The sequence below is a fragment of the Taudactylus pleione genome, unplaced genomic scaffold (assembly GCF_031769625.1).
Source record: "Taudactylus pleione unplaced genomic scaffold, aTauple2 ptg000181l, whole genome shotgun sequence".
NCBI classification, from domain to species: Eukaryota; Metazoa; Chordata; class Amphibia; order Anura; family Myobatrachidae; genus Taudactylus; species Taudactylus pleione.
The window spans coordinates 454,928-470,975 of NW_028284583.1; the positions used below are offsets into that span (position 1 = coordinate 454,928).

Genomic DNA, 16,048 nt, shown 5'->3' on the forward strand with positions numbered 1-16,048 from the left:
TATTCTTCTGCCTATCCCAAGCATGTTTAAATTCCTCCACTGTATCAGCCTTTACCACCTCTGATGGGAGGCTATTCTACTTATCCACTACCCTTTCTGAAATAATTTTTCTGAAATTTCCTTTGACCCTACCGCCCTCCAGTCTAAGTGCATGTCCTCGTGATTACTCTTCCTTTTGAAGAATGTTTCCCTTCTGTATCTTGTTAGAACCATTGATATATTTTAAAGTTTCTATCATGTCCCCCCTTTCCCTTCTTTCCCCTATATCCAGAAATGCAAACTCTGTGTTCCTGGAACTCCGCTAATGATTCAATGCATATTTTTATCAATGATTCTGACTATCATGTTATGGAAAGCTGATGTATGCTAATTTGTTGTTCTATGCTATGTTTTCATCGCTATTAAGTATACCTTTATGTCTGCTTTAATTAGAGATGAGCGGTTCGGTTTTGTTGAAAACCGAATACACCCAAAGTTGGGAGTTCAGTGTCAAATTGAGGCGTGCCAAATCTAGGTGTCATATTGAGGCAATTTGTCATGATCACGGAAATGTCTGATCTCACATGTTTTGTTTGGCATATAAATCCCTTCCTATCTACTTCCTATTCCTCCCTGAAGCAGCTCTGCCTTCGTGGGTGGGATGAAAGCACTGCACAGATCAGTATGAACTGTGCAGCATACATGCCTACCCTCCCGGTTTTCCCGGGAGGCTACCGATTTCCTAGTAAAAGTGGGCAGAATGGGGAGAATTTCCACGGCGATCGCGGGTACCCGTGTAGGGGGCATAGCTTAATGATGCAATTCATAATGAATCATATCATTTAGCCCCACCCCCTATGTAAATGTGCGCCAATCGTGGTAATTTACCGTCAAGGGGGCGGGGCTTAATGACTCGAACCATAAGGCTCCACCCCTGTCACAGCTCACTTGCTTCTCCTCTCCGGACATCTCCTGGGGAGGAGAAATTAAAGGTAGGCAACAATGCTGTGCAGGCTAATGCTGGGCATAAACTATACAATTATATGTCAGCCACCTGTCCAATCTGGCTGGTTGGAATGAAAACCTGGTAATGTATGTGAGCAAATGACATTCAGCCATATGGTCCCAAACACTGGAAAATGGACAAAATCGATTGTTCAGTCAAATTGGTTAAATCAGCCGAATTTAACCAGTTTGACCATTTTTTTCTGTTTTCCAGTGTCTGTGAACAAATGGTTGAATGTCATTACCATTTTATTTTTGTGTCTCAACTTTCTGAGGGATCCCAGTTTGGGGCTAATTGCAGTTATGCAAGGGGACCCCATGCTGTGTTCTCCCGGCTGGTTCCAATACCAGCCCAGGCCCATAGGTCCGGGGTTGGTTACTGATTTGATGGGGGCGTTAAGCTTTTTAGCTGAACTCCTTTTTTTTTTTTTTTGTTACATTTTAACCTAACAATGTCTGCATACAGTGGCGTATCTATAATGGGTGCAGTGTGTGCGGGGCACACGGGCCCCCGGGTCCAGGGGGGCACCGCACACCCTGCAACCACATTATTTGAAACTTACCAGTCCGTGGTCCCGCGGCGGGTCTCAGCGTTGCTTAGAACACCGGAAAATTGGCGCCGTGGCCATCTTTCCAGTGTTCTGCGCATGTGCAGTAGACACCGGGCACACTCTAGTGCCCGGAGTCTACCAATGCTCTGATGGCTGGCCAGCCGCATCAGTCAGCTGCCGGCCACCGCGAAGAGAGGAGGGGGCCCCGCACAGGGAGTGCACACAGGCCCCCTCTTCTGTTAAGATGCCCCTGTCTGCACAGATCGTGATACAGGTTGAGTCTCCCATAGTCTCCCATATCCAAATATTCCGAAATACGGATTTTTTTTTAGCATGACTGAGATAATTAAACCTTTTGCTTTTTGATGATTCAAAGTACAAAAACTTTGTCTAAGGCACAAAATTACTAAAAATATTGTATAATATTACCTTCAGGCTGTGTGTGTATAAGGTGTATATGAAACATAAATGAATTCCATGTTTGTACACAAATTTTGTTTGAGCCACAAAATTATTGAAATATTGTATAAATTTACCCGCAGGCTGTGTGTATAATGTGTATATAACACATAAATGCATTCTGTGTGTATATTAGGGACCCATTCTCAAGATATTTCATTATGATATGCAAATATTCCAAAATACGGAATATTCCGATATCAAAAATACCTCTGGTCCCAAGCATTTTGGATATGGGACTCAACCTGTATGTGCAGTGCTACACCTCCACAGCAGATAGACGGCGGGTTTGCCCTTGAATCTGCTGCTGTATGCATGTTTGAAATCTGATGGGTAACGATGTCTTATGTAAAATGGTTGTCAAAAATGATGCATAGTAAATGCAGGTTTTTTTTAGAGTGCTATCCAATGTCGATACAGCGACTTGCCTTTATTCAAAGGATTTATATCTGCATCTTGAGTTATTAATTTTCTTAATCTATCTTTCTCCATAGACTGCAGCACAGACAATAATGCTGTATTTAACTGCAAGAAATGTGGGACACTGAAGCAGTTAACAGAACAGGAACATTTTAGAAATGTTCGCTCAGTATCTTGGGACTTTGGTATTTGTGGGTTTGAACAGTCAGCACTATGTTTTAAGATGTCACAGGTTTGGATTAAGTATTATGCTGTGCTTTGTTGGCTGAAAACCATATCCAATGATAACCCTATTCACTTGCCAGTAATGGCTTCATCTGAAAACCATACAAATTAAAATCACTATCCTAACCGTTTACAGCTTCAAATCTATGGTGCTGCTTTATTGTTCAGAAACTTTGAAATCTTAAATAGCTGTTGCATTGTAATATGATAATTTGTTGTGTTGAGACTAATTAAATAGATCAGTGTTGGCTAACCTTGACACTCCAGCTGTTATGGAACTACATAACCCAGCATGCACTGCTACAGTTTTGCTATTAGGGCATGCTAAAACTGTGGCAGGGCATGCTGGGATATATAGTTCCACAACAACTGGAGTGTCAAGGTTAGCCAACACTGAAATAGATGAATTTTCCTTGATTTAAAAGACCAGCAAACAGTGAACACCAAAGGCCTTCCATAAAAAATAATGTATATGTGTATATATGTGTATATATATATATATATATATATATATATATATATATATATATATATATGTATATGTGGCACTGCTCTGATTCAATAAATTCAGTGTATTGAAAAAGGTAGTCAACACACATGTAGAGGTTGACGTTTCAAGGACATGTGAAAAAAACTGTCATATATATATATATATATATATATAATGTGCGTGTGCGTGTGTATGTATATATATATATATATATATATATATATATATATATATATATATATATATATATATATATATATATATATATTGTACTGCCGTTCAAAAGTTTGGGGCCACCCAATTTTGTTTTTGACATCAAAACTGACATTTATCAAATGAGTTTCAAAATGAATAGAACATATAGTCAAGACATTGGCAAGGTTAGATTAAATGATGTTAAATTAGAAATAAAAATTTTGTCATTCTAACTTTGCTTTCGTCAAAGAATGCTCCTTTTGCAGCAATTACAGCATTGCAGACCTTTGGCATTATAGCTGTTAATTTGTTGAGGTAATCTGAAGAAATTTCACCCCACACTTCCTGAAGCACCTCCCACAAATTGGAATGGCTTGATGGGCACCTCTTGCGTACCATACGGTCAAGCTGCTCCCACAACAGCTCAATGGGGTTGAGATCTGGTGACTCCGCTGGCCACTCCATTACAGACAGAATACCAGCTGCCTGCTTCTTCCCTAAATAGTTCTTGCATAATTTGGAGGTGTGCTTTGTTTCATTGTCCTGTTTGAGGTGGAAAATGGCTCCAATCAAGCGCTGTCCACAGGGTATGGCATGGCGTTGCAAAATGGAGTGATAGCCTTCTTTATTCAAAATCCCTTTTACCTTGTACAAATCTCCCACTTTACCAGCACCAAAGCAGCTCCAGACCATCACATTACCTCCACCATGCTTGACAGATGGCGTCAGGCACTCTTCCAGCATCTTTTCACTTGTTCTGCGTCTCACAAATGTTCTTCTGTGTGATCCAAACACCTCAAACTTTGATTCGTCTGTCCACAACACTTTTTTCCAATCTTCCTCTGTCCAATGTCTGTGTCCTTTTGCCCATATTAATCTTTTCCTTTTATTGGCCGGTCTCAGATATGGCTTTTTCTTTGCCACTCTGCCTAGAAGGCCAGCATCCAGTAGTCGCCTCTTCACTGTAGAAGTTGACACTGGCGTTTTGCTGGTACTATTTAATAAAGCTGCCAGTTGAGGACTTGTGAGGCATCTATTTCTCAAACTAGAGTCTCTAATGTACATGTCTTCTTGCACAGCTGTGCACCGGGGCCTCCCACTTGTCTTTCTACTCTGTTTAAAGCCTGATTGTGCTGTTCTCTGAAGGGAGTAGTACACACCGTTGTAGGAAATGTTCAGTTTCATGGCAATTTCTCGAATGGAATAGCCTTCATTTCTAAGAACAAGAATAGACTGTCGAGTTTCGCATGAAAGTTCTCTTTTTCTGGCCATGTTGAGAGTATAATCGAACCCAGAAATGTGATGCTCCAGATACTCAACTAGCTCAAAGGAAGGCCAGTTATATAGCTTCTCTAACGAGCAAACCGTTTTCAACTGTGCTAACATAATTGCACAAGGGCCTTCAAGGGTTTTCTAATCATCCATTAGTCTTCTAACGCACGTAGCAAACACAATGCACCATTAGAACACTGGAGTGATGGTTGCTGGAAATGGGCCTCTATACACCTATGTAGATATTCCTTTAAAAACCAGATGTGTGCAGCTAGTATAGTCATTTACCACATTAACAATGTATAGAGTGTATTTCCGATTAATGTAATGCTATCTTCATTGAAAAAAAACCAGTGCTTTTCTTTAAAAAATAAGGAAATTTCTAAGTGACCTCAAACTTTTGAACGGTAGTCTGTGTGTGTATATATAATATAAAATGTGTGTGTATATACATACATATACAATGTATAACAAAAAGGGAAAAAGGCGGCACTCAGGTCTTGTAGAATAAGAATCACTGACAACTGTGTCAAATCTTGTTCGACGTTTCGCTAATAATTTTATCAAGAACATTGATAAAAGTCATAACGACTGAAAAGTCAAACAAGATTTGACAGTTGTCAGAATCATTCTAATTCTACAAGACCTGTGAGTGCCGCCTTTTTCCTTTTTTGTTGCATTTGGTTGGTTGTTTGTGAATGCCTAGGAGGGCAACAGGGCATTTGCTTGAATGTTTAGTACCGGCTACTTGTTTGTATGTATGTGTATATACACGCACACGCACACACATCTATCCCCCTGCAGATGTACAGTATGTATAAATGTATCTTGTATCTATCACTGATAGGTGAAGTGAATAACATTGATTATCTCTTTACAATGAGGTGGGGTATTTTAGGCCGCAAGTGAACACTCAGTTCTTGTGCATGCTTAAGGCATACTTGCCTACTTTTGAAAATGACTTTGAGGGAGATTGTAGATGGCTGCAGAATGCGACGTGCCGTTGTGGGGGCGTGGTCTGCTCCACCCAAAGGGCGTGTCTAACTCCACCTATGGGCGTATATATATTCCTATAAGTTGACGCTCTAGCTCCCCCACTGACATTAATACATCTCTACCCTGCCATATTGACAGTTATAGAATCCCCCCCAGACCCACATATTCATTTATATGAATAGATTCACACACACATCACATGAATAGATTCATATACACACACAGTCGCATACACACATACCTCCCAACATTTGTTTGGAGTCGGGACCTGCGCGCCCGAAAAGGGGACGTGGCCTAACCGTAAAGGGGGCGTGGTCTGATGACACGCCCCCCCGTGTACATCACTAATGGGACATGCCCAGCATCTCGGAGATGCTGGGCAGCCCCCGGGCTTCCCCCCCGTTCTCTGAATAGATGCTGTGCGCATGCGCACAGCGTCTATTCTAGCTCTACATAAACGCTGCTCTGCATAGCAGAGCAACATGTATGCTTCCCCCAACTTCCCCCCCACCGCGGGACAGGGGAACAGTCCCAGAAAAACGGGACTGTCCCACTAAATGCGGGACATTTGGGAGGTATGTACACAGGCACACACGCACACTGTCTCACACAGACACATCCCATGAATAGATTCATGCACACACATCACATGAATAGATTCATACACAGTCTCACCCACACAGTCTCACACACACATCCCATGAATAGATTCAGTCACACACACGCAGTCTCATGCACAGTCACACACAGACAGTCTCACACACATCCCATGAATAGATTCACACACACAGTCTCTCACACACATCATATGAAGATTTCACCCCCCCACACACAGTCACACACACACATACATCACATTACTACAAACACACAGTAATAGATCCCCCTCCCTCCCCCACGGCACTGACATGAGTTATACATTAGACAGGAGCTGCAGTGAGCTCTAACACTCTAACAGTCTCAGGCAGCTCCTCTTTCTTCAGTGTCCTCCGACGTCGGCTCCTCCCCCCCTCCGTCCTCTGTCATAACAGGCTGGCCAGGGAATGCTGGGAGCTTCAGTCTCTCCCAGCAGCAGTGTGTGAGCAGGGGAAGGTGTGCCCAGGAGACCTCCGGGCCAGCAGCAGCCACACTCCTGCCTCCCTGCACCCGGTGAGTACGCCCCTGCGTCTTAAGCTCAGGCCCCGCCCCCTTTACCTCTGGACTCGCGCATGCCCAGTCTGGATTTTTAGACAGGGCAAAGGGAATGTTCAACCTACTTTACGGGGCAGCGGGAGCTCCCACCTTTATTCGGGAGACTCCCGCGAAAATTGGGAGGGTAGACAACTCTGGCTTAAGGTCAGGGGAGTATCAGAAAGTCTGAAACTCCTAGTGGTTCCAGCGCAGATCTTTCTGCAACTATTGAGCCAGTGCATTCAGAGTGTTCTGTTGCTTTCAAAGGAAGTGATTTGTAAAGCACAAGGTTTGATGTTTTTCAGCTGTCAGGAAAGTGTCTGGTAGGCAATGTTTAGGGGAGGGATGGTCTGGTCCGGTGTGGTGTTAGATGATGCTGGTCCTGGATTGCCTACAAATAATCCAAGAGGGAATAGCAGCGGTGCTCATAGAGGTAAGAGTAATCATCAAAATAATTATTTAATTTGAGGACTCTGGGCCTGTTTCAGCAAGGATCGCAATTGCAAAGCAGCACGAAGGCAGTTTTGCAATTGCGATCCATGCAGTAATGCAAATGCAGCAGGAGGTGTGCGACACCCCCTGTTGCATTTGCGTTTCCAGCACTGCGATGGAGGTCGCAGGCTGGGATCACTATCACGACCATATGTGGTAGATGGTCACGATGGTGGACTGCGCCGGGCGACTGTACAGCTGAGTAAGCCTCAGCTTACTCAGGCTGGCCGGCTTGCGAGCCCAGAAGACTACATATGTTCACCCAATCTCTTGGCTGGCCAATCCTGGAAACGGGGCGGACACGCATGGGTGCCGAGAGGGGGGGGAGCGGGTACAGATTGCCCGGGTTTCTGAGGGGCCCAGCGGGGGCCCAAGTCTGGCACCACACCCCCCCCATCCTTCACAGCAGCCCAGCGCACAGCGTGTGCTGAGCTGCAGCGGGAGACTGCTCGTGGCTGCTGAGCAGCAGCCACAGCAGTCTCCTATGCCTGTGGGGGGGAGCGATCACACTGATCGCGCCCCCCTGGCTTTGAGCCGGGCTGATGGGGCTTGGCGCTGCAAAACTTTTTTTTTTTTTTTTGGGAAGTAAAGCCATGTGAAGGTACGGCGGTAGAGCTGGCAGCCGCAGGTAGCCAGAACACAGTGAGGATGGATATGAAAAGATCCCTCTGCTGCACAAGCTGCTGTGTAAACGGCATCTTGTGAAGACATTCCGGGGCTGTACGCCATCTTAGAATGGTGTACAGGAACATCACCAAGGTCTGAAAAAAAGAAAAAAGGGGTTTTTTTTTGGAACTTGATGAATTACATTTTTTCTACATCCACATACTCTCCACAAATTATGATTCATTAGGCCCGAAGTTCCAAAACTGCACAATTACAGCCCAGGTTTTAAGGATATCAATGCTTGAGTCTAGATGGTTAAATCAAATTTACTGAGGTAAATTGAGCACCTGTGCTCAAGCATGGATATCCTTAAATTATGGACTGTAATGGGAACAGGGAACCTCTGTATTAGGCCATTATTATCCTAACCGGCAAATTTAATTCGGTCAGGACATGCTTTGTGGATCGGGGAGAGTTGAACACCAATGATTGGGTTGTTGTATGCCAGTTATTGTCTTAGTTTGTTTTCTGTTCTCTTTGTCCACAACAATGTTAACAATTTAATAAGTAAATTAGATATAAAAAATAAATATGATCAATTTTTTAAATGCCAACTCCAGTTGTCATGTGTTATTTATTTGGTTAGGCCGGTTCCCAAACTGTGCGCCGTTGCACCTTGGGGCGCCTTGGGACACTTGCAGGGGTGCCTCAGGTTGGTGGTCCAGCACCAAATCAAATTGTTATGGTCAATGTAATGTAAATATGTGGACAAACATAAGTGCAAAATTGTCCATCACCACATAACTGAACCTAAGGATGACAGATGAGCACAATTTTCTGAACTTTTTCTGAATTTCTCAATATCAAACTTTTGGCTTAGGGGTGCCGTGAACACAATGCTGATAGGGCGCCGTGATTCAAAAAAGTTTGGGAACCACTGGGTTAAAGGTTTTAAGATACTTATTAAAGGGGGGGAGCAGTCTTCAACTGGGATAAATTTTATTAATCCTATATATGATGATGCGCTTCAAAGGATGATGGATAGTAATTCCAAGATGCAGAGATCTCCAAACATTTTCTTGTTTTAGTATTTGTTTTAAATAAAGCAATTATATTTGGAAGAAATCAACAAGTACACAGGCCTGGCATGATGTTTGCAAAAAAGCTTATGTGTAGTTGTATGTTTTTAGTAACCGAGTACTTTTTGACCTATAAGAGATCTGTGGGACCTCCTTAGACCTAATATTCTATTAAATCCATTATTGAAGCCGGAGGGAGTGAACCAGGTCAGAATTCACTTCTTCGTTGAAGTTTCCTTTTGCTCTTTTTATGTTACATATCCTACATATCCCTTTTTACTATTTTGTAGGCTATTAAGTATTTAGGGTGTGCATATAAACTGCTAGAAAGAATGTTATTATTGCATACATGTATAGTAATGTACAGGAACACAATTTGTAAGCAACACAAGAATGCAAATGGCACACTTAACTGTAACATACAAAAAAATATGTGTGTGTGTGTGTATATATATATATATATATATATATATAATATATGTGCGTGTGTGTATATATATTAGGGGTGAGCGGATTCGGTTCCGTTCGGATTTAAAAACCGAATCTTATTGGGTATCAGCTGTCACGAGTTTTGGATAGCCAATAAGATTTGTTTTTTTTTATCCGAACGGAACCGAGTAGAACCGAATCCGCTCACCCCTAATATATATTTATAAAAATATGAAGCTGGATGAATGATTTTATGGTCCAGGTATTGTTTTTTGAGAGAAAAGTGGTGTGGATTTCAGTGAATCCTTACCATTTGCTCGGTGTGGTGCAATTGCAAGTGTTAACCCTGAAGAAGTCCTTATCCATACGAAACGCGTTGGGTTACTTTAATTGAGCACATTTTTTGGGGTCCCCACTGATGTGAACCACTGAAGTGTAAGGTGGGGTAATATTTGTTTCTTACCCACAAATGGTGCTCGTCTCTGTAACTTCGTATGATATATACCTAAAAAAAATAAATAAATAGTATTTTATATCATAATAAAATATTAATACTAGTAATGGTATACTGATTTGTTTCTTTGGGTGTCTCTTGGTGTGAGGGTTTGTTCACAGTAAAAACCCAAAAGGAAAAACCATTAAAAGAGAAGGAATATTCTATTCATTTACATATCTGATACAATTCAGAAAACACTGGAGATTCAGTGGTAAGTACTCTTGGATCCAGGGGGTCTTTTCCAATAAGAAAATAGTTTTGTGAAGGTTGCTCCAAGCTTTGCTATAAAGAAGAAATGGAGAAGATACCAATACATGTAATCAATTAAGTTCCAGATAGAACTTTATCCTTCTTTTTGAAAAGGATTGAATGTCATTTATTGAATGAATTAAGATATGTATAACTAAATTAAGGTGTTACAGATAACGCTAGTGCCCTATCTCAAATTTGTTGGTGTTTTGAGGTAACCCTTCTAACGGGGGTTTTGAAGAGAGGAGCAGCTTATGTAAAAGATTTAGGTTTCTAGGTTGGAATTTGGCTTACTGTGAAGCACAAGCTAAAGGTAACAGCTTGTTATATATATATGTATGTATATATATATATATATATATATATATGTATGTGTATATATATATATATATATATATATATATAAAAAATTTGTAACACTGGGTATAGAAATGAGGACTCCAGACAGGCAGGTACTTGGTTAAGCAGTTGCTTTTAATTGCAGCAAACACTGTACCTTAGCATACATGAGCATAGGCCTGGATACACACAGGCACATAACAGAAAATGCTAACCACCACCCCAGGCCTGTCGCCTGGCTAGCTTATCCTGCATCAGGAGCAAGGAGCATCAGGTGTGTGAGAGTTTTATACCCTTCCTGTGCTCCAGTGATTATTCCAGCTTAGTCAGTGTAAATGTGAAAACCTGGAATTCCACACCTCCACTCCTATTGCAGAACGCACATGTTTCACTCCAGCCTCCCCTGGAGTGAGCTGATCCCACAGGAATGTGGGCAGTTCAGGGGAGAGACAACCCCTCTCACTACACATCCCCCCTTTTGCTTTTCCAAGCCTTCTTTTACAATGACCGACATCACTCAGCTTTCTCAAATTTTTGAGACGTGTCCGCATTTTTATGTTGAGCTCCCAGCCGATGCTGTACGACAAACTTGTACTGCTGGATGGTCAAGAACCAGCGAGTCACTCTGGGGTTAACTTCTTTGTTGAGTTGAATCCACCTCAGAGGTGCATGATCTGTGACCAAGACAAATTCTCTTCCCAGAAGATACTTCACAGCTTCTACTGCCCACTTTATCGCCAAGCATGCTAGCTCAACTATGGCGTATCTTGTCTCTCGTGGTAACAGCTTTCTACTTAAGTAGAGGATCGGCTTTTCTTCGCCCGCAATGGACTGTGACAAAACAACTTCTAAGCCTGTCGTGGATTCGTCCGTTTGCAAGACAAACTGTTTTCTGAAATCCGGTGCCTGTAGAACTGGTTTGGAACACAGAGTCTACCTCACATCTTCCCAGGCTGCTTCAATTGTTTTGGTCCAGAGAATCTTTCCGGTTGAGCCGTCTTAAGGGTCTCAGGACCTCATTCAGAGTCTGTTGTTGCGGCCGCACGGTCGTACGCCACCGATGTTCGCTATACTGCGCATGCGTAAAGTTCACAATGCGCGTGCGCAAACTAGCCGCTACGATCAGAAATTTCTCTCTCCTTGAACACAGCCAGGTCGGTAGTTTGAGTGACAGATTGAGGCGTTTGTGGGTGGTAACAGGGGAAGGTGCTTGAAAACGGGGGAGTGGAGATCCGAACGCAGGCATGCCTCATTATGCGACCGGCGTTTTATGGGAGTGCATTCGGATTATGGGAGTGCATAATTAACAAAGTAGTGTCATGGCACATGTGACATGGGAGGTTTTTACACTGACATGATCGTAGAGCTTGAGAGGGTATGGTCAACCTTAAGCTCTACGACCAGTTACGATGGTTGCCGATGGTCTCGATTAATACTTATATGCCCGGAGATGACGTGCAATGCGTACGAGAAGGGGGCGTATTTTTTGTCTTCCGACCGCTTCCTCCCCTTGGTCGGCCAACTACCAATCCGAACTTAGGGACGCAACTTGCGAGGGAATCATTTGAATATACGGCCCCTTTTCCTGTACGACCGTGCGGCCGCTTCGGCCGACTCTGAATGAGGTCCTCAGTCAGGGGTAAAGCTCTGGACACAAAATTTGGAATGAAACGGCGATAATAGCCTAGCAGCCCAAGGAAAGTTCTCATTTGTTTTCTTGGTGGAGGGTCTTGGCCAGGACTGAATCGCCTCCACTTTCCGCATTTGGGATTTCACTTGCCCATTGGCAATCACATACCCAAAGTACAGTAATTGGCCTCTGAAAGTCCAATGGTACCATTGGCTGGATTAGCCGAAAACTCGTACTATCGTAAGCTGTTTAGCACTTCTTGGACTTTGGGCAATCTGTATAGATAAAAATGTTGTCTAGATAGGCTATAGCATACACCTGGTGTAGCCTCAGCAGGCGATCCATGGCACGCTGAAATGTCGCTGGTGCCCCATGAAGGCCAAAAGGGAGCATTTTACATTGAAATAGGCCATCAGGGGTCGAGAAGGCAGTCTTTTCCTTGGCGGTCTCACTTAGGGAAATTTGCCAATATCCCTTTGTGAGGTCAAGGGTCGTAAGATACCGGCTACTCGACAGATTTTCTACTAATTCGTCCACCTGTGGAAGCAGGTATCAGTGGCAAACGCAGGATTTCTAGAGGGGGGTTTCCAAATACTTGATTTTAAAGCAAGTGTGGCCAGTCCATGAAGAGGGCATAATAAGCAATTACCCAGCTATAATATACATCATATGAAGTATCGTATATGTAATAATTCTGACATATACAGGACCAAAAACCATTATATGTGGCACTAGGGCCATCCTGCCGGAGCTGAAAGTTTGTTTTTATTTTAGATGTGGGCTCCATTCCAGATCATTTCAGCAGGTTTGGGTATCTGGGGGGCAGAGAAAGAACCTTGCCCTGCCCTGGACATATATGTACAGATTGGTCTTTTTATGTACTGGCTAGTTTATTATTATACAGTATTACTAATTACCCCAATAGGTGGTCTATATCAGTGCACCCCTAACAGTGCATGTTTTCCAGATCTCCTAGTTGGTGCACAAATGTATTCATTACTGGCTCACACATTTTAAAAGATCAACAGGTGGTTCTAATTATTTAATTCGTGACACTGAGGGGCTCTTAAAAACATGCAACTTTAGCATTATATGCTATTTCTACTGTGGTCATCATGGTGTGGGCTGCATAGGGGGGTTTTCAGGCAACTGGAACCCCCCCCCCTATGTTTGCCTATGGGTATGTGTCAAACCTGGAAACCTGATTCAGCCATCTAAAGTGGTTGCAAAAATGTATGGCTCCTGATGGACCAACACAATAGGACTTGATCAGTTACTGTTGGACTACTCAATGTCCCCAAGTTGGAGCATCTCTTTCACTTCTTGCTGAACTGCTTTCCGCAGTGCCTCAGGGATGCGATACGGTCGCTGCTTTACAACCACTCCTTTCAGGTGTATTTATCTCGTGTTCTACTAAGGTAGTGTGCCCTGTCACATCCTGATTATTGTGAACTAAGGCTTCCACTTCTTTTCGCTGTCTTGCTGACAGGGTGTCCACCAGTGGAACTTCTGTAGTGCCAGGCAAACTAGAGTAGCCCATAGAAACCTAAGAGGTGACGGTTTCTAGCACATCCATGGCAACATCTGCATTGGGTATAACATCTCTGCCTAAAACAATTTCTGCGCATAATTGGGCAAAGTGTTGCTGATTAATCAGACATTAATTGCGTAGAGGTTCTCTCTCCAAAGAGGACTGGCCATGCTTTTCCACTCTTCTCCCTTTTCCGAGGTAGGGCCTTGGAGACTTTGCATTGGTGTTGTCTCTGTGGTAGCTTTACGAGCTCAACATATCCTGGGAAATTGCGTCCCAATATGATAGGATAGGGTAGCTTAGGACCAACAGCTGCGACTACCTCATAAGTGCGCCCCTTTATGGTGAGGTTCACTCGCACCCGGGAGAATTTTTCTGTGGGTCCATGAACGTAGAATACTTCAATTAACCCTGGCACCTTATCTACTGCCCTGGGCAGGACAGCCTCTGAGATCAGGGTTGGCTCACTCCCTGAGTCTATAATAGCTGGGAGTTCTCGACCATTTAGTAACACAGCTTCCCACATTAACAGACGTCTCAAATCCAGGGGTACTATTGTGCAAAAAGCTGGGTACGCAGCGCCCTTACTAATAACCCTACGCTCTGTTTTTCTGGGACAGTCCCGCCTTACATGACCTGGTTCTCCCCACTTACAGCAAATGACCTTGGCATCTCCAGTGGTGTTTCCTTGAGGAGGGATGACAGGATCACAGGCCAATGGGTCGCCCATTCCCTGGTTTCTTTTCTGGCATTTTTGTCATATTTCCTGTGGTGTCATACTATTCCAATACTGTAATTAATTCCTCTAAATTCTGAGCGTGACCCACGCTCCACATGCAGTTCTTATACACTGGTCAACAACCACCGTCTCTACAATCTGAGTGGCAGTTAAGTCTTCTGGCTAGAACCATCTTTGCTCCTGTTTGGCGAGTTCTGCAACCTGCTTCTGAATAGGGACCCCTTGTAGTAGGTCCCATTCGTGGAAGCACTGTACCTTCCCAGAAGGAGCGAGACCTGACCAAGCTAGTATGGCACTTTTGACTAGGTCATATTTCTCTGCATCAGCAGAGGACAAATCAGCATAGGATTTCTGAGCCTCACTAGAGAGATAGGGGGCAAGTCTATCAGCCCAAGTATCTGCTGGCCACTCACTTTAAGACCTGTGCGACCCTCTCAAATATTAAGAAATACGCCTCTGGGTCATCTGAGGCAGACATTTTCTTCAGATGCCCTGCAGCATTTGCTGTGCCCATTGATTGGATCACTAATTGTAACATTTGCTCCTGTGTCTTTTGATTGGAGGCTCGCAAATTTACTATAGTATGAAAAACCATCTATTTTTTTGTGGAAGGTGTATGTACAAGTATAGGTGCTTTTAGATAACAAGCCAGTTCATACAAATAAATATCTCTTTCTTTCAGCAAAGCAACTGTTGTTCAAGTTTAACACAGAAAAAAAGAAGTTTTTTTTTCTTCAGTAATGCAGGGGTTAAACAGAACAAAGAAAAAAAAGTTATTTTTTTTCTCTTTCAGCAATGCTTAATTAAGTGTGTGAGCTCTGCTCAGTCAACAGGTTAAGTTAAATACACAGCTTGAACACTAGCTGGTGAACACACTAATCAACATTTTGATATTAGTAAAAAAAAAAAAAAAGTTACTTTTTTTTAATTTCTGTACACACAAAACAGCTTTTGCCTATAGAGCACATCAAGTTACACAATGTCCTTAATATAACTGCGTTTTTTCTGTTCACCAACCATACTCGCGTATACCAAAAGTTTTGCCTTGTCAGTACCTTTGCTACACTGTAGCGAGACAGCAGTGCACTCCCTGTACAGGCCACCAAATGTAACGGGGTATAGAAATGAGGACTCCAGACAGGCAGGTACTTGGTAAAGCAGTGGCTTTTAATGACAGCAAACACTGCACCTTAGCATACGTGAGCATAGGCCTGTATACACACAGGCACATAACAGAAAATGTGCAAATAAACATAAAAGTAAATGTCCCAGCACTCTCTGTGCTTAACAGACAGCAGTTATAATATTGGTGGACCTTCCCGGTCCTGGCACTCTAGTGCTAACCACCACCCCCTGCCTATCGCCTGGCCAACTTGTCCTGCAGCAGGAGCAAGGAGCTACAGGTGTACCTGTGCTCCAGTGATTATTCCAGCTAGATCTGTGTAAATGTGAAAACCTTGAATTCCACTGCTATTTCAGAATGCACAGGTTTCACTCCAGCCTCCCCTGGAGTAAGCTGATCCCACAGGAATGAGGGCAGTTCAGGTGAGCCTCTAACCACAATATAAATATATATAATATATATATGTGTGTGTTTGTATGTCAGGAATTGCTACAGTTCTTATTGGGTAATATTAAGCCATGTAACACTGAGCTACTATTGCTATCATATTTTTTCTGTGCAGCTAAAACTAAT

At 43.0% G+C, this 16,048-nt stretch overlaps 1 protein-coding gene across 7 annotated transcripts in view; it reads left to right on the forward strand.

Annotated features, from left to right (window-relative positions):
- Window positions 1-16,048, forward strand: part of ELMO1 (engulfment and cell motility 1) — a 487,164-nt gene that overhangs the window by 64,733 nt on the left and 406,383 nt on the right. The window contains exon 1 of one of the 7 annotated variants that reach the window (XM_088476022.1): window positions 9,989-10,075. The exons of the other annotated variants lie outside the window; for them this stretch is intronic. The gene's annotated coding sequence lies outside the window, so the exon portion shown is untranslated. Of the gene's footprint in view, window positions 1-9,988; window positions 10,076-16,048 lie in introns of those variants that run through there. 7 annotated transcript variants of the gene reach the window in all.